The 24,022-nt window shown below is 37.7% G+C and overlaps 1 long non-coding RNA gene across 1 annotated transcript; it reads left to right on the top strand.

Annotated features, from left to right (window-relative positions):
- Positions 1 to 8,630: 8,630 nt before the first annotated feature.
- Positions 8,631 to 19,227, top strand: LOC131402775 (uncharacterized). Its single transcript, XR_009218958.1, has 5 exons — positions 8,631 to 8,699; positions 8,783 to 8,890; positions 12,999 to 13,043; positions 14,490 to 14,621; positions 19,184 to 19,227. It is a non-coding gene; the product is annotated as an uncharacterized LOC131402775 (long non-coding RNA).
- Positions 19,228 to 24,022: the final 4,795 nt, after the last annotated feature.

Here is a 24,022-nt window from a genome sequence, read left to right as displayed (position 1 = left end):
CCCACTGCTGGACAGAAGGCTTGTTGAAGTTTTCAGAATTCCTGGATGCACTTAAATACTTTGTTGTTTGTTTGTTAATGTGTATGTCGACTTCTGGCCATGATTGAGTTTTCTCTTTATCGTTCCCGTGATCTCGTCCGAGTTCGATTTTGTGCTTGGAATTTCTGGATTGGGAAGGTTCAGCGGCGCTTCATGCCCCTCGCCCCTTCGTTTTTGAAGGAAGTGCCCGTCAGTCACAGTGAACTGCATTCTTTTGCTGAGGTTGGTGAGATCTTGATTTTTACTTAGCTCCTATCCAGGAGGAACCGAAAGCCTTGTTTTGACGGCAGTTTCAGTATTCCTTGTGTTTTTCCCAAAGAGAAACTGTTAAACTGAATGCTGGTTTCCTTTGTTTTTAAAACTTCCATCAAACTTGACTTGCATCTCATCCCATTTCTACTCTGTAGAGATAACCATTTTTAACTGTTTTGGTTCTGTCTCTAGATATCATGATTATGCCTGATTTATTGGTTTTGGATCTATCTATTGAATTCTAGCTATGATAGAAAAGGATTTCATCACTTATGCGGCATCCCCTGCCCCATTCCTAATAGTAAATCACTGTCTTTATTTCTTCTCTTGGTAAGCTTTATAACTTTGAGTAATGTGTCTTTTTTATTACGTCTTCTATTTAAAGTATCCCTTGACTTCTCACTTTCTAAGGTTAGGTATTAGCTTTTCTACCTCTGCTGCTCTTACTCTTCACCCCAAGCTTGCCAGCTGTCCTTTTGCCTTGTTGACATCCCAAATTAAATTGTCAGGGCTTTGGCTATATATGGGATTGTTTTAAAAGCTGAAAAATCAAATAGTATTGTAAATTCTTGTCACTTTCCAGATTCAAGTTATGCTGTGATACTGTTTCTTTTCTTGTGCTACTTTTGTCTTTTTCTTGGTGTTCTCTTTCTGTTTTCCTCTTTATACGGTTCCACATCCAAACTCGCTGTTTTATTAGGTATTCTATCAAGTCCTCTTTCTTCTTGGAGACTCCTTCTTGAGGTCTTTATTTCTGTTGCTGTCACACCTGGTTCTTTAGGCTTGCTGGAAAGCTGCTTCCTGAGATTTTTAAAAATTCCTTTCTTCGGGCCGGCCCCGTGGCTTAGCGGTTAAGTGCATGCGCTCCGCTGCCAGCGGCCCGGGTTCGGATCCCGGGTGCGCACCGAGGCACCACTCCTCCAGCCATGCTGAGGCCGCGTCCCACATACAGCAACTAGAAGGATGTGCAGCTAAGACAGACAACTATGTACTGGGGCTTTGGGGGAAAAATAAATAAATAAAATCTTTAAAAATTCCTTTCTTCAGTTGAGGGTACTATTTTCTGATCATCTTTCTTAGCCTAAATCCTTCCTTGGTTTTTATTCTCAATTGAATTCTTAAGAAATGCTGTGCGGGGTGTGAGTTTTCTGAATCTGTTCTACCCTTGTACACATGAGTGGTCATTAGCTAGGCATCAAGTTTGAGCTTGCAAATTAGTTTCCCTCAAATCTTTGAAAGTGCTGTTCTTTTGACTTATGTCATCCAGTATTTTTGATGAGTTTTTTTTTTTTGTGAGGAAGACCGGCCCTGAGCTAACATCTGCCAATCTTCCCCTTTTTGCTAAGGAAGACTGGCCCTGGGCTAACATCCGTGCCCATCTTCCTCCACTTTATATGGGACGCTGCCACAGCATGGCTTGCCAAGTGGTGCGTCAGTGCCCGCCCGGGATCCAAACCGGCGAACCCCGGGCCACCGCAGCGGAGTGCTAGCACTTAACTGGTTGCACCACCGGGCCGGCCCTTTGATGAGAAGTTAAATGTTAATGTGATTTATTTATTTAACTGATACTTATGTAGTATTTAACACATACCAGGCACTGTTCTAGGCACTTTATAGATTAGTTTATTAAATTCTCATAACAACCACATGACTACTACTACTTACTATTATTACTATTACAGATGAGAAAACTGAAGCACAGAGGGGTTAAGTAACGTACTCAGGGTCACTTGGCTAATACATGGCAGAGCCATTGTCAAAATCAGGAAGGCCATGCTCTTAATTTCTATGTTCTGCTTTCGTTCTTTTGTAGTTGATCTATTTTTCTTTCTGAACTTTTTCAAGATCTTTATCCTTGGTAGTGTAAGTGTTCATGATTATGTACTTAGGTATAGATTTTTTTAAAATTTCAGTTTATTTTGATCGGTGCTTGGCTGACTCTGAGGCTGAGGACTTGTGTTCTTCAGTTCTAGGGAATGCTCCTTGATTGTTTCTTGACCTCCTTTTTCACTGCCCTCTCTGAACTCTGGATCCTGGTCCTCCTAGAGTGATTTCTTTTTCTTTCGTCTCTCTGTTCTCCCCCTCCTCTCCTCCTCCTCTTGCAGCTTTATTGAGGTATTATTGACCTACAACAAACTGCACATATTTAAAGTGTACAGTTTAATACATTTTGAGATATGTGTACATCCATGAAACCATCACCATAATCAAGATAATGAGCGTCACCTCTAAAACATGCCTTCTGGCCCTTTGTTATTCCTCCCTACAACTGTGTGCTGCCTGTCGTTAGTCAACCACTGATTTATTTCTGACTCTGTAGATAAGTTTTCATTTTCTACAATTTTATATACATGGAATTATATAATATGTACTCTTTGTTTTACCTGGCTCAGTTACTTTCATTCAGAATAATTATTTTGAAATTCGCCCATGTTCTTCCATATATCAATAGTTCATTTCTTGTTATTTTTGAGTAGTATTCTGTGTTGTGCGTGTATCACATTTTGTTTGTTCCTTCACCTGATGGAGGAACATTTGGATTGTTTCCAGTTTTGGGCTATTAAACAAAAAAAACTTCTGTGAACATTGGTGTACAAGTCTTTGTGTGGACATGTGCTTTCCTTTCTTTAGAGAAAATACTCAGGAGTGAAATGGTTGAATTGTGTGGTAGGTGTGTGATTATTTAAAAACTTGCCAAGCTGTTTTCCAAAGTGGTTGTACGATTTTACATTGCCGCCAGCATGTGTGCAGGTTCTAGTTGCTCCACTCCCTCTCCAGCACTTAGTCTGGTTAGTCTTTTTTAGTTTTAGCCGTTCTAGTCTAGTGTTATCTCGTTGTCGTTTTAATTTTCATTTGCCTGATGACAGATGGTGTTGACCATCTTTTCAGGTGCTTATTTGCGTGCTGTATATCTTCTCGAGCAAGGTGTCTATTCAGATCTTTTGCTCATTTTTAAGTTGGGTTGTTTGTCTTATTGAATTGTAGAGTTTCTTACGTGTTGATATATCTTTTGCAGGTATTTTCTCCTACTCTGTGGCTTACCTTTTTACTTCTTACCAGTGCAAAGAACAGAAGTTTTTAATTTTAATGAAGTCTGTTTTATATTTTTTTTTTTTATATTTCCGCTCTTTGTATTGTATTTAACAATCTTTGCCAAAGCCAAGGTCACTAAGATTCTCTCTTGTGTTTTCTTAGAGATGTTTTATAGTTTTAATTCATCCCATGGTTTCTGTTTTTAGTTTTTTAATATGATGAATTACATTGATTTTGAAATGTTAAACTCGCCTTGCATTCCTTGGGTAAATCCCACTTGGTCATGGTATATTATTTTTATATACTGTTGGATTCATTTTGCTAAAGATTTCTTCATTTACATTTTTACATTTATGTTCAAAAAGGATGTTTGTCTGTAGTGTTCTTGAAATGTCTTTGTCTAGTTTTAGTTTTTGGGTAACCTTGGCCTCAGATTGAGCTGCGTGGTATATACCCTCCCCAGTTTTCTGGAAGGGTGTGTCTAGAATTGGTGTTATTTCTTGCTTAAATATTTGGTAGAATTCACCAGTGAAGCTTTCTGGGCCTGAAGTTTTGGGGGCAGGTTTTTCTCTACAAATTCAATTTCTTTAGTAGATATAGAGCCATTCAGATTGTCTGTTTCTTTTGGAATGAGCTGTTGTAATTTTTAACTTTCACAGGTTTTGTCCATTTCATCTGAGTAGTCAAATGTGTTGACAAAAGTTGTTCATAGTATTCCTTATTATCCTTTTACTATTGATAGCAAATGTGGTGATGTCACCTCTCTTATTTCTGATACTAATTTTGTCTTTTCTCTTTTGTTCCATTAATAGTCTGGCTAGACTGATCTCAAAGAACTCGCTTTTGGTTTCATTGATTTTTTTCTCTGTTGTTTTTCTGTTTTCTTTTTCATCAACTTCTGCTCTTATTTGTTTCTTACGCTCACTTTGTGTTTAGCTTGCGTTTCTTGTCCTTATTTCTTAAGGTGGAAACTTAGGTCATTGCTTTGGTACATCGCATTTTCTCTAATAAAGGTGTTAAGTGCCATAAACAGCCTTCTAGATACTGTTTCAACTCTATGCCACAAATAATGACATGTTGTGTTTTCATTTTCATTCAGTAACAAATATTTCCTGATATCCTCTTTGACTTCTTCTTTGGCCCATTGCTTATTTAGAAGAGTATTATTTAATTTTCAATTATTTGGGGGATTTTCCAGACTTTTTTTCTGTTATTGATTTCTAATTTAGTTCCCCTGTCAGAGAACATGCTTTGCATAATTTGAATCTTTTAAAAGCTTATCTGATTTGTTGTATGTCCCAGGATATGGTCTTGGTAAATGTTTCATTTTGACTTTAAAAGGATATATGTGCTGCTGTTATTGGGTGGAGTGTTCTATAAATGTTATCACGTTTGTTGATAGGATATGAAAGACTTGAACAACATTTACTGATTTTCTGTCTCCTTGTTCTGTCAATTATTGGTAGGGGTGTGGAAATCTCCCATTATAATTTTTTGGATTTGTCTGTTTCTTCTTTTAGTTCCATTGTTTTTTGCTCCTTGCATTTTGAAGCTCTTTTATTAGGTACATAAATGCTTAGGATTGTTATGTCTTCTTGATGAATGGACTCCTTTATCATTATAAAGCGGTCCTCTTTATCCCTGGGAATATTCTTTGCTCTGAAGTCTACTTTGTCCAATATTAATGTAGCCAGATGTTTTGACTAGTGCTAGCATGGTCTATTCCCATCCTTTTACTTTTAGCCTGTTTGTGTCTTTATATTTAAAGTGTTTGTTTTTGTAGACAACATACACTTGGGTCTTGCTTTTTTATAGTTTGATGATCTCTGCCCTTTTTTTTTTATTGTGGCAAAATATACGCAACATAAAAATTGCCATTTTAACCATTATAAGGTTTAGAATTCAGTGACATTAAGTACATTTACAATATTGTGAAACCATTGTGACTCTTCATTTCTGTAACTTTTTCATCATCCTAAACAGAAGCTCTATACCCGTTACACAATAATTCCCCGTTCTCCCTTCTCCCCTACCTTCTGTCTTATGAATTTGCCTATTCTAGGTACCTAAGATGAGTGGAATCATATAGTATTTGGCATTTTGTGTCTGGCTTATTTCACTTAGCATGTTTTCTAGTTTCATCCATGTTTAGCATATATCAGAGTTTCATTCCTCTTTAAGGTTGACTAATATCCCATTGTATGTGTTTATCACATTTTGTTTGGACACTTGGGTTATTTTTACCTTTTGACTGTTGTGAATAATGCTGCTGTGATCATTGGTGGACAAGTATCTGTATGCCACATCAATGCTTTGGGTGTATACCTGTGAGTGATTCCTGCTTTCATTTCTTTGGGTATATACCTATGAGTGGAGTTGCTACATCATATGGTAATTCCATGTTTACCTTTTTGAGGAACTGCCACACTGTTTTCACAATCTCTGCCTTGTAATTGGGGCATTTAGAACATTTACGTTGAATGTGATTATTGATATGGTTAGATTTAAATCTGTCATCTTACTGTTTGTTTTCTGTCTCATCTGTTTTTTGTTTCCCTTCTCCATTTCTTCTTCTTTTGGTTTAAGTATTTTTTATGATCTCGTTTTATCTCTTTTTTTAGCCTTTTAACTATTAATTCATTCAACCATCAATTTCTTCACTTTGTGTCCTTGGCTCATACAGTCCTCCATTCGTTAGCTTTCTGATCTTGGGAAAATGACTTAAACTCTCCTAAACTCTAAAGAACTGGAGCTTCTTGCATTACACCGCACTGCTCCCTACCATCTCTATCCTCTGGTCATTTCTGTATGAGAGCTGAAATAAGGCAGAGTGTCACCTTGTTTGACCTCAACTGGAACGTGTGTGTTGATAGACTGAAATTTTTCACTGCTCTGCTCATGTTTGCGAATGACCATGAGAATGCTGCAAATACTGATTTGGGATTCCAAAAAAATTTTAGTGAGTAGGTGAATTCACAAATATGAAACTTGTAAATAATGAAGATCAGCTGTATATGTACCACCTAGGGTGGTTGTGTGGGTTAAATCAATTAATACAAGTTAAGTTCTTCAAACAATGCCTTAACACAGACTCATTTGATGTTTCAGAAATTTATTTGGTAAGTTAGTTTTTAGTAGTTTGTATGTCCAGGTATAAGTGAGGATATTTTTATGTCTAATTTTTGGTGACATTGCATAGTGTAGAATTGTGCTCTTTTCATGTGGTGAAATCCAGGTTTCCTACCCTGCTTTTTTCCTGTCACTCCACTCGTCTACTTCATTTAGTCCTTTTTTTTGCAAACATGCAGGTATGGCTTTAAGGGCAGGAAGGATTAATAATGAACAAAAGCGATGTTGCTCCCTGACCCTACATTCTGCTTTCTTCACTATGATGTTTTTTTTTGGAGCTGGCTACTACATTTTTTAGGCAGCTTTATTGAGATGTGATTCCATACCATACAATTCACCCATTTAAAGTTTATAATTCAGTGGGTTTTTTTAATATATTCGCAGATGTGTGTAACCATCACCACAGTAAATTTTAGAATATTTTCATCACCTCAAAAAGAAGCCTGAACCCTTCAGCTACCATCCCTTTATCCCCTACCCTGTTTACCCCATCCCTAAGCAACCACTAAGCTACTTTTTGTCTCTATAGATTTCCCTATTCTGACTTTCCTATGAATAGAATCATATAGTATAGGTTTTTTTTGGCTGGCTTCTTTCACTTAGCATTATATTTTCAAGGTACATTTATGTTGTAATATATAATAGAAAATATACCATTTTAACTATTTTTAAGTGTATAATTGAACAGCATTAAATATATTCAGGTTGCTTCATTTTTAAAATAAAGAGAAGACTATTTTTGATTAGATTTTTTACCTACTTTCTCTGTTCCCTCTCATAGAAATGTGTCTTTGAAAATTCTTTAAAGACACATTCAAAAGCATGCATGTGCTCATTCTTTCTACTCTCCACTTTTTCTAACACAGCTTGTAAGTATACGAGGCTTAAGTCTCATAGGTAATAATGTCCATGGCACATGATTTGTTTGTACAAGTAATGTTTCAAATGGTTATTCTTAAAAGGAACTACAAATCAAATATATTAAACTTGTTGATACTTTAAACTTCTTGATACTTTTAAGTTACTCCTAGTTTCTGCATATTTTGGGTTCACTTTATTATATCCAGTCTCTAAAGAGGTTTCTATCTGTTTTAAGATTATGGTACCTCTTTAAAAGACACAGTGAGTGAAAAGAGCAGGTAAGAAATATACTGTATGCTCACAGAGAAGGGTCTAGAGGCATACACATCAAAATACTGGTTGGCTATCCGTCAGAGATTGGCAAACTCCAGCCCTCTAGATTTGGCCTGTGAGCTAAGAATGGTTTTTACTTTTTTCTTTATTTTTTACTTTTAAAGGAAGATTAGCCGTGAGCTAACATCTGTGCCAGTCTTCCTCTATGTTGTATGTGGGTTGCCGCCACAACACGGCTGACTAGTGGTGTAGGTCTACGCCTAGGATCCGAACCTGCGAACCCTGGCCGCTAAAGCGGAGCATGCCAAACTTAAGCACTATGCAGGGGGCCGGCCCTGGTTTTTATATTTTTAAAAGGTTGTAAAAATGAAATAAAACATGAAAGAATATGCAACTGAGACCCTGTGTGTCCCGCACAGGCTAAAATATATATATTTACTATCTGGCCCTTTGCAAAAAACATTTGCCGATCCCTGGTCTAGGTATGATTGGGATTATGGGTAATTTTTATTTTTAAAATGGTTTGGTGAGTTCTTTTTTTATTTAGTACTTGTAATATTAAAATGGATCTTGCTTTAAAAAAAGCTATAATGTTCGTTTGGCTGGAAACAAATTACAGGGTTTAGAGTACACTTGTTTAATCTTTACTCCTTTTGTTGCAGCACGATGAACTTGCAGATAGTCTTCCTTGTGCAGAAGGAGAGTTTATCTTCCTTCGTCTTGATGTTCTTCGTGAGGTATGTAGCAATAATCATTGGAATCAGCCCTCTAAAGCAGAGTGCCATTTCATAGCTTTCATGGCAGCATTCCTTTTTGGTTGTAGTATTTGGAAAGAGAGCTCACCATGGCCAGCCTACCGCTCACATTTGATGTCGAGAGGAGCACTGATGACTGGGTCTTCATGTGCTTCTTTGTGGGAAATGACTTCCTTCCTCACCTGCCGTCGTTAGAGATTCGGTATGTGTGTTTGTGTGGGTTTTTAAACTACTGTTGTAGCCTTCTTGCTTACAGTGCGTACTGGTCCTAATACATAATGTTTGTTTCCTGGTGGCATGGAAGGTGCAATTGACCGTTTGGTTAACATATACAAAAATGTGGTTCACAAAACTGGGGTGAGTTCATTCTTGAATAATTTCAAAACAGAAGTATTTGCTTTTATAAGAAGATTATTTTACATGTATTTTATCACTTACAGGGTTACCTTACAGAAAGTGGTTATGTCAATCTGCAAAGAGTACAGATGATCATGTTAGCAGTTGGTGAAGTTGAGGATAGCATTTTTAAAAAGAGAAAGGATGATGAGGTAAAGTGTTTCTATTGCAGTAGCTAAATTGCTCCTGTCTCTAATATGCTGTGATGATCCTGTGATTGTACTTTTAACCTCTTTGAATGCATTGTTATATTATTATAGTGTATCAAACGCCAGTGTAATCATGAGTGGCCAGTGCTTTGATTATTTTATAAAGGCTGTGATGCTTGCTGTGTGGAACTGTGTATTGCACACTGTGTGAATTGCACTGTAATTTTTTTCTCTCTTCATAATCCTGATGAAGATAAAAATCCAAACACGTGTCTGATCAACGGGATGTGAAATGAGGGTTCCAAGACTGGGAGAATGCTGGGAATGAACTAGTGGATGCCATGTTTTATAGGAAATGTTGATGCTGTGGAAGTCAGGTGAAGACCTAGAAACTCTGTACTCTGGTAGTGGAGTGTAGGGGCCTCTGGGTTAGATAGCATCAGTCTAGGCAGAGGGTTGCAGCTCTGAGTAAGCAATTAAACATAAAAGAAAGAAATAAAATAATAAAGCACTTGGAAATTGATGACATATGATGGAGTGAGTGCTTAGGTGAGAAGTCCAGTCTGGCTTGGACAGTTGGGAGTGTGGTTGGGCCGTTCATGAGACAGCAAGCAGTGGGGGTAGAGCAGGTTGGGGTGAGGACAAGGTAGAAATTGAGGTTCAGTTTGGAGATACAGAGTTGGAGGTGTCACAGGACACCTGAGAGGAGAAAAGTCCGTGAAGCAGTTAGATGGATATGTGTAAAGCTCAGGGCAGAAGTCTTTTGGAAGGAGATTTGAGAACATTAGCAGAATACTTCACGTCATGAGTGTGAAGTTGAAATCCCTGGAGCTTTGTATGGAGTTCAAGTGCCTCCAACAGAAACCTTAAGAAGCATAGATGTTAAGGAGAAAGGGGAGTCAGTTCTAGAGAGGTGGGAGGAAATCCCTGAAGAGATGAGAAGCCACTGGTGCTGCGGGAGGCGTCAGAGTGAGATAGGCCCCTAGTCCATGGCCAGGGGTTCAGAGGTCCTGAAGAGTTAGTGGGGTGGAGGGGCAGTAGCCTGGAGGCAGAGTAGGTTGCAGGGTGATTGTGCAAGAGTGGCAAGGGAGGCAAGCAGTGGGTAAAATGAGCAGATAGTAGCTTTTTAGAAAGAGAGTGAAGGAAATCCTTTTAGAAACTGATTTTATAAAAAGTCATATGGCTATTTTGAGCAAATAGCAACATAATAATATTGCTACATTGCTTCATTATCTCCTAACAGATTAAAACATGTCATTGCATCTGACAAGATTTTATATTTTCTTCAGCTTTGTATGCTATAGCTAGTGATCTCTTTTTTAGAACCTTGGGTACCATTTTATGTAACAGTGTGAGTAGACTGTAAGTGTTCTTTTTAAAGCCTTTGGTACTTGGTAATGTTCTGTGATGGCAAGAATTTTTCACATGTAAAATTTAAATAGCATAACTGACTTTGTCTAGGATATCAAATGTCTATCAGGACAGCCATTTTTAACTAAGCCTTCAACAATTCTGGTGGCTCCACCTGACCTGCTGCCATTTATGCTTAAGAAAAAACTACACAGACGGTGTAGTACTTGGTGTAAAAGCCTCACGTTAGAACAGTCCTTTTATGTGGTTTTAGGTTACTCTGTACTATTAAGTATTGGTGATATTTGCCATTAGAGTGGGATGTATGGGATTTGATAGATACCAGAGTGCTTCAGATTTGAGTAATAAAGTTTCCAGCTGGCCTGGCAGAGAGGGCATTTTAAAGCTTTGGATCGTTTTTGGTATCCCTGACATCCTATGATGTTTGTCAGCATGGTTGGACATCGGGGAAATTTATGAACCCTCAGAAATTCAATATAATAGTATCTAGGTGTGTGTATTTTCCCAGGAAGTGTGTCTCCGGCTTTTGACAGACTTCCAAAGAAGTTCATAGCACACAAAAATTAAAGATCAGTTAAGTCCAACCAGGTGTACCTATTTTGCTTATGTGTAACTACCACCCTTAGAAATAGGTATTTAACTGACCAGCAGAATACATGGTAAAAGAGGAATACATCAATATTTATTATTAAAATTGAGCAGTTAGGTCAGAAATATGATGCTTTTTATTTTATGAGCTTTGATGTTTGCCTTTTGTCTTGCAAATCTTCTTCATTTATTCAGCATATATTTATTAAGTGTTTACCGTGTGCCAAATAGTATTCTGAGTGTTACTGATACAACAAAAAACAAAAGAAAAAAGCAGACAAAAATTCTTGACCTCATGGAGCTGATATTCTTCCGCGGGAGATGGACAATAAACACAAAAACTAAGTAAAGTGTGTAATGTGTTAGAGAGTGATAAGTGCTGTGAAGAAAAAAGCAGATGAGGAAATATCTGGGAAGGTGGACATGAGGACATTGCAGTTCTAGTAAAGATGACTAGAGAAGGCCTCACTGACAGATGACTTTGAAGGATATGAGGGAGTAATCATGCAGGTGTTTGCCGGAAGAGCATTTCAGACAGAAGGAATAGCCAGTGCAAAGGCTCTAGGGCAGGAGCTTACCCAGGATGTTCAGGGAACAGCAAGGAGCCAGTGTGGCAGGCACAGAGGAAGCAAAGGGAAAGTAGTAGGGGTAGGAGAGGAGGTCAGAAAGATGATGGAGGGCCAGATCTGGTAGGACCCTATAGGTCATTATAAGAACTTGAGCTTTCACTCTGCATCAGTGGAGGGTTTTGAGTATAAAAGTGACAAGATCTGACACATATTATAAAAGGATCACTCTAGCTGCCCTGTTGAGACTAACTGTGTGGAGGCAAAGATAGAAACAGTGAGCCCAATTAGGCTCTTTTGCGATAATCCAAGGGAGCCAACATGGTGGCAGTGGAGATTGATAAGAGGTAATTGGATTCTGAACATGTTTTGAAGGTAAAACTAGTGGATTTGGCTGGTGAATTAAATGCTAGGGGTGAGAGAAGGAAAGCTATTAAGAATGACTCCGAAGCATTTTGTCTGAGCAATTGAAAAATGGTCTGAGCTACTGTGATAAAGAAGACTGGGAGGCACAAAGCTAGGGGTGGGGATGCCATTTGGGGCATGTGAAGTTTGTACACCCAAGTGGAGATGTTGAGTGGGGAGAGGTCCTGACTGGGGAGTCATCAGCACGTAGATGGTGTTTAAAGCCGTGAGACTGGATGATCACTCCCATGAGAGTGAGAGGTCCAAGTACTGGGTGAAGAGGAACGCCAATATTAAGGTGTTGGGAAGTTGAGTGAAGGCATTCAGCAAGAGTGAAAGAGGAGAACCAGGTGAGTGTAGTGTCCTGGAAGCCAAGTGAAGAGCACGGATCAAGAAGAAAGAGTCACGGTCAGATACGGACTGAAAACTGAGCAATGGATCTCACAGTCTGTGGGTCATTGGTGACCTAGATAAGTTTAAAGATGGGGCAAAAGCTTGATTAAAGAAATTGGTGGTTTTGCTGTCTTAGGAGGTTTTAAGGTCGTCAGTCACCATGTATCCAGCATTCAGCCCGTCTCCTGGCACAAAGCACAAATTTCAGATCTCAATAGGGTATTATATTGCAGGTGGCAGTACTGACTTGGAAGTGATGGAAGTGCAGCTGCTGGTAGAATGACAGTCAGTACAGGACCTGCTGGCCCCTGTTTCAGTCCACAGCAACAGCCATGGCCACCGTAGCTGTCGTTTCAGTGCCTTGATGCTCACAGAAACTTGGGCGTGGGAGGAATGCTTTCTGGGGTAAAGGAGGCCTTTGAGTGGCCCAAAGTAAGTGGGGAGTTACTTATTTGTATCTTCTCCGTATTGGTGGGCTACTTGCTCCAGGATAAAACAGAGGGTCTTTGTTATGACTCTTGCATTCTTTCCTGAAATGATATCAAAAACTATCTGAAAAAAATTAAGAGGAATAATTAAATTGTATCTAAACTCAATTTAGAATGCTCTCTGTCTATCTAAAGTTCTGATAAGCAACACTTTGAACATATAGTCCATTGCCTAGTTTAATTAGTTACGTTTCTGGGGTCTTCCTTTAAAACTTTGTCTCCCAAATCATTCCTGGTAATGTTTAACTCTTACATTTTTGTGTAATTATTTGACAGAATATGTGGATTTTATACTTTTAGGACAGTTTTAGAAGACGACAGAAAGAAAAGAGAAAGAGAATGAAGGTGAGTTTTAATTCATTTCATCAGATTGGCAATAACATACATTTACAATTTGGGAGGAAGATAGCTTTTTATTCCTTATCCAGTAGTTTGTTAGGGACATAATGTCTACCCAGCTGCCTCTTACCTGGAGAAAGAATGCTGGTGTCAGTTTTAAAGAAGTCCTTTCTAAGCTCTAGAGTCTGAGGGGATACACTTGATGGGCCAGAGGGGCCGGGTAGCACTTAGCTATTTGAATTTTTTACGGTAATTGGGTATTGTTTTTGTAATAAAAATAGTTAGCTCTTTGTATCTTCTTGAAAGTTACTGCACTCTGTCTATATCCTTGTCAGGTTACTCTTCCTAGAACACAACACTCGAAACTTGGTTGTTTCTCTGCTCAGAAATTACCAGTGACTCCTTAGTTCCCGCAGAATCCAGTTCTGTCTTAGTCTGGCGTGCAGAGCATACTATGATCTGGTCAAGTTCTCACCCTGCTTTCCCCAGTTGTCTTCTAAATATAGCAAGTCCCTCCTGACTCAGAGCATTGCCTTTGTTTGGTCCCTCTCAATGGGTTTCTGACTTCACGGCTCCCTCCCATCTTACATTTTCCACGAGGCCTCCCTATTGCTTCCGCTTGTAATCCAGGTTGAGCAGTCCTTCCTTTTAACTCGAGTGCTTCTCGCTTGTGATATTTGTTTGCTTAGTTAATTGCATAACACTTTATAGTCACTTAACTTCTTAAGTTTTTGTTTTTCTTGTCTTCCTTACTGGATTTTAAACAAATGGAGTTTGGGGACTACCTTTTATTATTATATTTTATTAGAATCGAGCAATTTCAGGAACCTATAAGGGAGAAAAGTAGAGTTATTTATTGTTGCAGGTGGGTTCAAAACCACTTAGATAGGGAAGGGCATGTTTGATGTCTACCTTATGTATTATTATTTTCTTTCAGTCAGTGTCTATTTAAAAAATATCTTTTATCAGTCAGCCATGACTGTCACCTACTGTAGCTATAATCATAGCTCTAACTAATTGGAAACAAAGAGTTAAATTCCATCAAGGTGAAGGATAAATAGAAGTTGTATTTCCTAAGTATAAATCAAACTCTTGGCTTATTTTTTTACCTTAATAGTTATCTTTATTTGCCTAAAATTGTGTCTTGAATGCGTTTTGAAATTGTAAGTGAACATAAGGGAATAACCTAATGAGATTTGAATAGCTTCTATGTATCAGAAAAGTGTATTATATGTACTTTTATAGCAGAGTTATTAAATATTACAGACTATTGTTTACAGGGTAAGTTACCATCAAATCAAACTGTAGACAACCCTGTAATGTTAACGGAAATCCATTTCGTCTTTAAAGAGCTTACAGCAGGGACTCTTTTCCATTGCCTTCATTTCTTCCTGTCATCTAACTGTGTTGTGATTTAATTTTAATTTCTACATTCATTTCCATTTGTGTTAGAGAGATCAACCAGCTTTCACTCCTGGTGGAATATTAACCCCTCATGCCTCGGGTTCAAGAAATTCACCACGTTCTCAAGTAGCCAGTAATCCGAGACAAGCAGCCTATGAAATGAGGATGCAGAATAATTCTGTAAGTAACTTATTTTTATGTAGCATTGAAGAGTGGTGACTTTCAGATGCCTCTTACAGTTGTGTGTGAATTTTATCACTTAGCCTGGAGTTGTTTTGTTTTATAGTTTTTCTCAATTTCTTTTGCCTTGAGATATTTTGAACTCTGTTAAATCCTTATTAATATGAAAATATCTAAATGATGTGAAAGAAAAGAACATACATGTAAATGTGGATAGCTAAGTGGCTGCAGTGTTTCTCTAATGCAGTGGGGCCACAGTGCTTCCTGCTTCCCCAAAGGTACTGGGTGGTGATGGTGCTAGAAGCATGACAGGACATCCAAATGTCTCATAGCTAGAGCAAGAGAAGAGGGTGGTTTTGCTGCCGTATTTCCCCTTTCCTCCCAGGGATCAGTTATGGGCATTTTGCAGGATAGTATTCCTCAGTTTGTCAAATACAGGTACTCCTCACTGCCTAAACTCTCACTCTCCAACTCAGACGTGGAATATATCTGAATACATATTTTAAGGTAGCTCTCATTATCCACATTTTTTTTAGAGCTCTTTTTTTGTTGCTGGGAAAGATTTGCCCTGAGCTAACATCTGTTGCCAGTCTTCCTCTTTTTTTCCCCCTCCTCAAAGCCCTAGTACCTAGTTGTATATTCTTGTTATAAGTCCTTCTAGTTCTATGTGAGCCGCCACCTCAGCATGGCTACTGTCAGACAAGTGGTGTGGTTCTGCGTCCAGGAACCGCACCTGGGCTGCCAAAGTGGAGCGCGCCAAACTTTTTTGTGAGGGAGATCAGCCCTGAGCTAACATCCGTGCTAATCCTCCTCTTTTTGCTGAGGAAGACCGGCTCTGAGCTAACATCTATTGCCAATCCTCCTCCTCTTCTTTTTTTCCCCCAAAGCCCTGGTAGATAGTTGTATGTCATAGTTGCACATCCTTCTAGTGGCTATATGTGGGACGCGGCCTCAGCACCCTGGACAAGCGGTGCGTCAGTGCACGCCTGGGATCCGAACCCGGGCCGCTAGTAGTGGAGCGCACGCACTTAACCGCTAAGCCATGGGGCCAGCCCTGAGCGCGCCGACCTTTAACCACTAGGCCATCAGGGCTGGCTCGGTTGCTCCCTATTTATAAACTCAGGAACTGAATGGATTTGCCTCATGGTATTCCTCCTTATTTGAACGTTGTAATCCAGACTGCAGAAGCAAATCGTCTCAGCCAGCAAGGCTATGCTCTATTCAGTAGCTTCCTGTAATGGCAGCAGACCGTGAGCTCAGAGCACCCGGCAGGGCAGCAGCAGGGGTAAGGGAACAGACCGTGAACTAATGTACACAGACAAAAGGTAATCAAAGCTGTTGCTTGTTTCAGGCTAGTAGGCACGAGAGAAAGAGAGAGTGTGGTAGAGGGAGGAAAGATGTTATATAAGGTACAGTATCCTATGTAAACTTTTGCTATGATATATCCAAGGGTATTACATAAGTTGGGATATTTAAATTTCATTATTCTAATAGTTATCCTATTGATGCTCAAATCCTTTATCACAAGGCAACCCTATATGTGAAATTTTTGCCATATCATGAGACTGGTTGAATTTATATTCCCATAAATTCACACTTAGAAGTTTTAGGACCTTAGATTAGGAATTTGGAAAGAGATTTTGCATCTTCTGAGAGAAGCGGCTGGGGTTTCTGTTGTGTTTTTGTTCTGTTTTTGCTTTCTTGTCTTATTCCTCACACCATTAACAGAGTGGGCTATGGAGAGTCAGTGAAAGGTTTTGCAGTGAGATGCTTGTGTAGAATGGAAAAAGCTGATGTCCATCATTTAAGATTATAGTGACTACCGTCCTCACAGAATGAACTGAGAGTGACTAGTATTGCTAAGACCACATTGATGATAAAATGCTTTTTTCTTAATCTCAGGGAGGCAGGTAGGTTTAAACTTTGCCAGCTATGATTGCTTTGAGAAAGATTCCAATATTCAGGCTCCACAGGATTAGACTATATTGATTAATAATGTCTGCCATGGGAATAGGAATGGGGAGATTGGTGATTAGGTTGCTTATTTGATCCTGTCTTAATTCTCCTTGACACAGTTATTTCTACTGGAATCTTTGCATAGAGGAGTTTTCATCTAGAATGTGTTGAATTTAAGGAAATCATGAAGCCAAATGACCAGTTTATTTAAAGGAAGGCTTTACAGTTATGGATTTTTGCTGTGTTATTTTTTCTGAGCTGTTTGGGTGTGCTGGGCTCCAGTGCTTGACTGGTATCTACTGATGGTCAACATGGTTAGTGTTTTATTAGATAGCTTCTGTTTCCTCATAAATATGTTTTTAAATTGTGCATTCTGAAGTGTAGTTTCATTATATTTGCGACCATTCTCAGTTTAATAAACTTTGATTGCAAAAACAGCTTTTTAAAAAGAAATTTGAATGAATTGGTATGACTCTGGTATGTTTAGGAAAGAATATTTCTGAATACTTTTGTTAGTAGAGATAGAGCAGAAAAGAGCAGCAGATCTTTAGCATTAAAGAGCAAACAACTTCTTTTCTTCTTTTCTTCCCTTGAAGGTATATTATTTTTGTTGTCTAAAGATAATTTATATCTTGTTTGTGAATTTGGGAAAGATTGCTTTGTTTACAACTTCTCTGTACTTAGATGATTGACAGGAATATCACTCTCCTAATTTAATCCAAATGGATTAGTGTTGTTTAAAAACTAATAGGGATGACTTCCTGAATGGTTAACCACCATGCACCAGGCAGGCAGCTTTGATGGTTTACATATATTGTTTCATTTACTCCTTGCTATAACCTGTAAAGAGATAGAACATTATCGTCCCTGTTTGAAGTTGAGGCTGACAGAGGTTAAATAAATTGCCCAAGGCCATACAGCTGGTAAAGATTGGACTTGGTATTTCAGACTCAGATGTGTCTGACTGAAAATACCCATCTCATTTTCCAAGTACAACAGTGCCTTCCTGGATTTATTTTTATTCTTTGTGGTTTGTTTTTTTTTTGTTGTTTTTTTTTGGTGAGGAAGATTGGCCCTAAGCTATCATCTGTTGCCAATCTTCCTCTTTTTGCTTGAGGAAGATTTGCCCTAAGCTAACATTTGTGCCCGTCTTCCTCTATTTTGTATATAGGTGGCTGCCAACGAATGTTTTAGGTCTGTGCCTGGGAACTGAACCCGGGCCGCTGAAGCAGAGGGCCCCAAACTTAACCACTAGGCCACAGGGCTGGCCCCTGTTTTCTTTTTTCTTTTCTTTTCTTTTTTTTGATAGTATTAGCCATACAGTATCATGAATAAAATTGATATTATACATCTATTAAAGGAAAGTGTTGTGAGCTCTATGTGAAATATAGTTTTGCTTTGTTGTAACTTTTCTTGGCCTTTGGTGTGAACTACCTTCATGCTGAGGTTTTAGTTACAGTATCATTAAAATAGGCTCCTGAGTTCTCGATTTAAAAATAATTTACTTGAAATATCTAATATACTGTGAATAACAGAAGAAAAACTTTACCATGAAAACATTTTCTGCCACTTAGGTTTTTGGTCATTTAACATTAAAGTTGCAGAACATATTAATTTGTGTGTGTGTGTGTGTGTGTGTGTGTGTGTGTGAGAAAGATTGGCTCTGAGCTAACGTCTGTTGTCAATCTTTGTCTTTTTGCTGAGGAAGTTTGGCCCTAAGCTAACATCCATGCCCATCCTCCTCTATTTTGTATGTAGGATGCCACCACAGCATGACTTGCTGAGTGATGTGGAGGTGTGCGCCCGGGATCTGAACCTGTGAACCCCGGGCCGCTGAAGCGGAGTGTGTGAACTTAACCACTATGCCACCAAGCTGCCCCTAATTTTTTAGTTAAATATTAAAATACTTTAGGGTGCTACTATGTTCATTGAGTTAGGTACAAAGGGAAGATAATGGTAAATTTAAAGTGGTATCCAAGTCTTTGAAATAATAATAAAAGCTGCATTTTTCTAAGATGACTAATAGATTTTATTTGTACAATGAATTTTAAAACAACATGTATAAAATAGTTTAACAGATATCTGGCGGAGTCTCATTAAACTGTTGCTTTCTAGAATGGTTGTACTAGGTTGAACCACTTACATCTAACTTTATTCTCACCAGCATTGAGTATTTTATGTATTAATTTATATACATATATATATATTTTTCCCCTTACAGCTTTGTTAGTTAATTGGTGGAAAGTGATCACAAATTCATAACACGAGGGAACCACCAAAGAGAAAAAATGTTCAAGTCCTATAATTAAAAAAAAAAAAATCTATGAAATTAAGTTTTTCTTATTTCTTCTGAAGCAGTTTTTACCCTAATGTTCAAATTCTTTTGAGTTTAAGCGTAGGAGGCTTGGTACTATATTATTCTTTTTTGGAGAGGTGGAGTAGGCCAAGATCAGTCTTTATACTTTCTAAATATATTTACCATATCTATTTAATAGCTTTAAAAAAATGTATTACTGTGAAGCATGGTGGTAACAGTAGTTGGATGTAACTTCTTATGTGAAATGAATAATTAAATCCTTCCTCTGTAATGTCATAATTGTCTACAGAGTCCTTCAGTATCTCCTAATACGAGTTTCACTTCTGATGGCCCGTCTCTGATAGGAGGAATTAAGCGAAAAGCAGAAGACAGTGACAGTGAACCTGAACCAGAGGATAACGTCAGGTGAAGCTATTTTTTGGTAGCACTTTGTTAGCAAATTGCTGAAATAGATGCCGTCTAATGAATGCTATTTAGCTTAGAGCAGCAGTGCCTTCAGATGCTTGCCTGTGATCTTTTTATCCACCAGTAATTAATGTGGAGAGTTAGGGTAGTCAGTAAATTCCAGTGAGATGTGTAAGCTATAGCTGTTAAACCTAAGTATCTAGATTAGTATGCATGCTGGTTTTCGTCCTCCAAGCCACTTTTCCCTCTGAGACGAGGCACTAGATTGGCTAGACATGAGGTGTTCAGCTCTATGTGATCTGAATGTTACTGTTATGTGATTAAATTTTCAAGCTGCTTAACCCAGAAAGTTCAGTTACATTTGGTTACTTGATATAGTTTGTTTTAATCATCTCAATTGAAAAGTTTCTTCTTTAAAATGAAATATGCAAAAGGCTTTCGGTTAAGAGAGAAATGTATTTTTAAAAACCACGAACTTGCATATGCACAACTATATTTCATGACAGAGAAGTTTCCCATTAGCTATATACTTAAAATTTATAGTCTGAAAATTGGAGTCTTTAATTTATACAGAAGTTTGAGATCATTATATAATAAGATTAACAGCTTCTTGTGTGATTAAATCTGAATTTGAACCCTGGGCTCAAGTGCAAAGGGCCAACAACCTCAATAATTGTAACTCATTTAGAATTTTGCAAAATGATTTATTTCAAAGTTAAACAGTAGTGGTTCACAGCTCATGCTTCTTTTATAGGATGTGGATGATGTGTTTGTATTTATGATTAGAAACTTCAGAAGTGTGATGTCTGGTTCTGTATTTTCCCAACATCTTTTGATGTCAGATTCAGAGATCTGTGGTGACTTGTGATTGAGCATTTACCTGATCTGAGTTTTTATCCTCTGCTTCTGCAACTCTTGGAGTATATTTTTTTGTTTTACCGTGTAGCCATCATGATCAATATCAGCTTAATAGTTAACTTGATTTTTTTAGTACTTTATTGTTTAATTTTGGTGCTGAAGATAATCAAAGTAGAATTGCTTCTATCAAGAAATGCTTGGAGTTCTTAGCATTTATTTCATTAATAGTTTCTGTAAAATAGTGATATTCAACATTATGGATAGAAGATATTTCTCCTAATTGATGTTCTGTAAATCTTTTGCGTGGGGGCAAAGTTAAAATTGGTATGGTGTAGGGGCCGGCACGGTGGCACAGCAGTTAAGTGTATGCACTCCGCTTCGGCGGCCTGGGGTTCGCAGATTCAACCTCTTGTCAACCCATGCTATGGCGGCATCCCCTATAAAGTAAAGGAAGATGGGCATGGATGTTAGCCTAGGGCCAATCTTCCACAGCAAAAAGGGGGAGGATTGGCATTGGATGTTAGCTCAGGGCTGATCGTCCTCAAAAAAAAAAGTAAATAAAAAAAATTGATATGGTGTATTCTGAAACATGACTGCAATTAATTAGTAAGATCTGGCACATGGTAGAAAAGAGCCCTTAATGGAGAATCATCCTGATGTTCTTGATCGTTCTTGATTTTTTTTTAGTATTCTTTGGCATCTTTAAATCTTTCAGAGATTGAGAAATGAGTACTTAAAAAAATAAAAAATACTTTGAGTGAAAATGTGGTTTTTCACATTGTATTTTCAGTGATTAATGAAAATTTAGTGAATTGATGACCTCCTTCTAAGTTTTACCAGAACGTGTGTGTGTGTGTGTGTCCGTGTCCTTCACTTATGCCAACAACGCTTTGCTGAATGAGGGAGAAGGCCCAAGGATAGGGAGAGTAGGTATATACATAATTTCTGCCTGGCTTCTAGATTATTCTTTTTCAAAAAAGTAATTTAGTTGACTTTCTTTGTGTAATTTAGATATACTTTAACAAACTGAGGAACTTGAACTATATAAAATATCTTCAGTATTTGCCTCTTAAAATGTAGTTTTAGAATTGTTCTACAATCAAAAAAACATGTAAAACAGTATGAAAATCTGAGCAAACAAGTGTTGTGTATCTACTTTAATAAATGATTATTCTCTTTTTTTTTTACTGTAGTTTTGTAATGATCTTTCTAGAATCAGTGTTTGAGTTTTTAACGTTTAACTATCTTTAAGTTGATAATAAATCCTGTGAAAGTGGACTTTTTAGAAATAATTAAATGAAGCTATGTTAATATTACTGTTTAACTCATTTACATTTTACCTGGATATTAAGTATAAATTGATTTGGATGATAAATTGGTAGCTAGTTACTGAAAGTGTATTAATTCAACATGAACTGGCTTTGCCTGATTTTTAGGCTTTGGGAAGCTGGTTGGAAGCAGCGGTACTACAAGAACAAATTTGACGTTGATGCAGCTGATGACAAATTCCGTCTTAAAGTTGTACAGTCTTACGTTGAAGGGCTCTGCTGGGTTCTTCGATATTATTACCAGGTACAAAATGAATATTTTCCTCTAAATCTCTAGTTAATCACTTTAAGAAAATAGTTATTTCTATAATAGTGTGTTGTTGAGCTATATTGTGAAATTGAACCCAGACTCATATTTTCAAGCTTCCTGTAAAGAAGTTCATTACTTTAAATAAGATTTGTTTGTAAAGCCTTTGAAGCTCCTTAGGTGTTAATATATAAACGAAGCTAATTTTTGTTATGCTAAAGAATTTCAGCATTAAATAGTGTGGTTGAGAGTACTTGGTCTTTAAAATTAGTAAAGTTTATTGTTTTGTTTAATTGGAATAAAAAATAACAGAGTAACTAATACACAGTCGCTAAATGACTAAACAAAGGACAAAAGCCTGGAAAATAACTGGTAAGAATTTGAAAGGAATTTGAAGGATCCCATTTCCTCCATATAGTGTAGTGATGTTACATGAAGTGCATTCTCATTGGAGTAATCTGTATCTGACTTAAAGCTTTTGATAAATGAGATGTCAGATTGGTGAGAGATTAGGCGGACATATAGGGGATTGTAGCACTGATAATACCTGGTTTCGTGCTTGGGGAGTGAAGCAAATTTGATGTGACTTGGGAATAGGTGAAGTTTTTTGGAAAGTAGAAAGTAATTTAATACACTAAGTATCAATTGTAAAATATTCTCATTTCGTGTTTTACTCCGACCCTCAACATTTTTCTCCCCAAAGCTCCCAGTACCTAGTTGTATATCCTAGTTGTAAATCCTTCTGGTTCTTCTGTGTGGGACGCCGCCTCAGCATGGCTTGATGAGCGATGAGTAGGTCCGAGCCCAGGATTCAAACCGGCGAACCCTGGGCCGCTGAAGTGGAACGTGTGAACTTGACTGCTGTGCCACTGGGCTGGCTCTGACCCTCAGGATTTTAATTCACTAGGCGCAGAGTCAAAACTCATTTCAGGAAGGCTTCTCTTTTCTTTGAGTATAACTTACTGTTTTTTCTTTTTGCTTGGTTTACTTAAATATTTTTAAAGTAAAGAGAAAGTTGTCACATGAAAATATAATAGGGAATTGTAAAATGAAACTTTGGGCTCTTTTACGCTCAGTCACTCTTCTAGTGATGTCCCTTACCCACCTGTACACTCAGTGAGTGTCAGCTGCAGTTGTTCTTCATTTTATGTGATGATAGCAGCTCTCGAGTTGGAAAGAAATGTCACCAAACACATTTTAAGGATAAAAATCTTCACCAAATTGTGTTTGTTAATATAAAGTTTGGTATTAACTACTGATTATTAAAGATGCTTTGCAGTATTTTTTAAATCAAGGAGCCGTTGATACGAAGTAAAAGTTTAGATTCAATCCAAACATCTTTTAGGACTCATGGAAAAAACTTAATATATGGAATGTATACCAAAAGTCATATGTTTTATCAGTAGAATATTATAGGTTGATAGTTTAATTTTTTTGTCTTTACCGTGTCCATCATTAACATAGATTTGTTTTTGTTGTTGTTGTTTGTTTGTTTTTACTGATTTTAGGGCTGTGCTTCCTGGAAGTGGTATTATCCATTTCATTATGCACCATTTGCTTCAGACTTGGAAGGTATTGCAGACATGCCTTCTGATTTTGAGAAGGGTACTAAACCGGTAAGCTTGAGTATTTAGAGCCATAACATTTGTAGAATTTTGGCTTAGATAAAAATTGTGTCTTATCTGAAAATTTTTTTCTTTCTTGCAGTTTAAACCACTGGAACAACTTATGGGAGTTTTTCCAGCTGCAAGTGGTAACTTCCTACCTCCATCATGGCGGAAGCTCATGAGTGATCCTGTGAGTGTCTTAGTTTTTGAGTGTGTTGATAACTGGATTTTTGTCGTACATTTTGCTAGCACTAGTCACAATTGCTTTTGCATCTTATAGTTACAATAGTGAAGTCCAGAAACAAAGTAAAAGTATTTGGATTCTTCTGTATATTTTTTACTACTTTTTTTTTTCCTGCTTTCCTTGGCCATCAGTACCCTACCCAGTAAATAAAATTGATATGTGTTTGGGAGAAATTCTTCTAACAGTCATTTTGTTCTCAGCATACCTGTAAGTCATTATTTTTATTGGTTCCAGCCATGTGTGGTGGGTACCAGAGCATGAAGGCTGGTTTACCTGCAGTCACCGCTGCGTGTGTTTTGTGTCCTAGCTAGAAAGAGTGACACCCAGCTGAGAAGTAGGAATTATTAGAGTTAATAAACTCTTCACTGTCTTGGGCCCACAGTCGTCAGTTCTAAAATTCTTTTATAATAAGGCCTTTTTATTTTCATCTTTTAAAATA

The sequence above is a fragment of the Diceros bicornis genome, unplaced genomic scaffold (genome assembly GCF_020826845.1).
Source record: "Diceros bicornis minor isolate mBicDic1 unplaced genomic scaffold, mDicBic1.mat.cur scaffold_263_ctg1, whole genome shotgun sequence".
Classification (NCBI taxonomy): Eukaryota; Metazoa; Chordata; class Mammalia; order Perissodactyla; family Rhinocerotidae; genus Diceros; species Diceros bicornis.
Note: the sequence above shows the minus strand (reverse complement) of the source record. Positions and strands in the feature narration are given on the sequence as shown.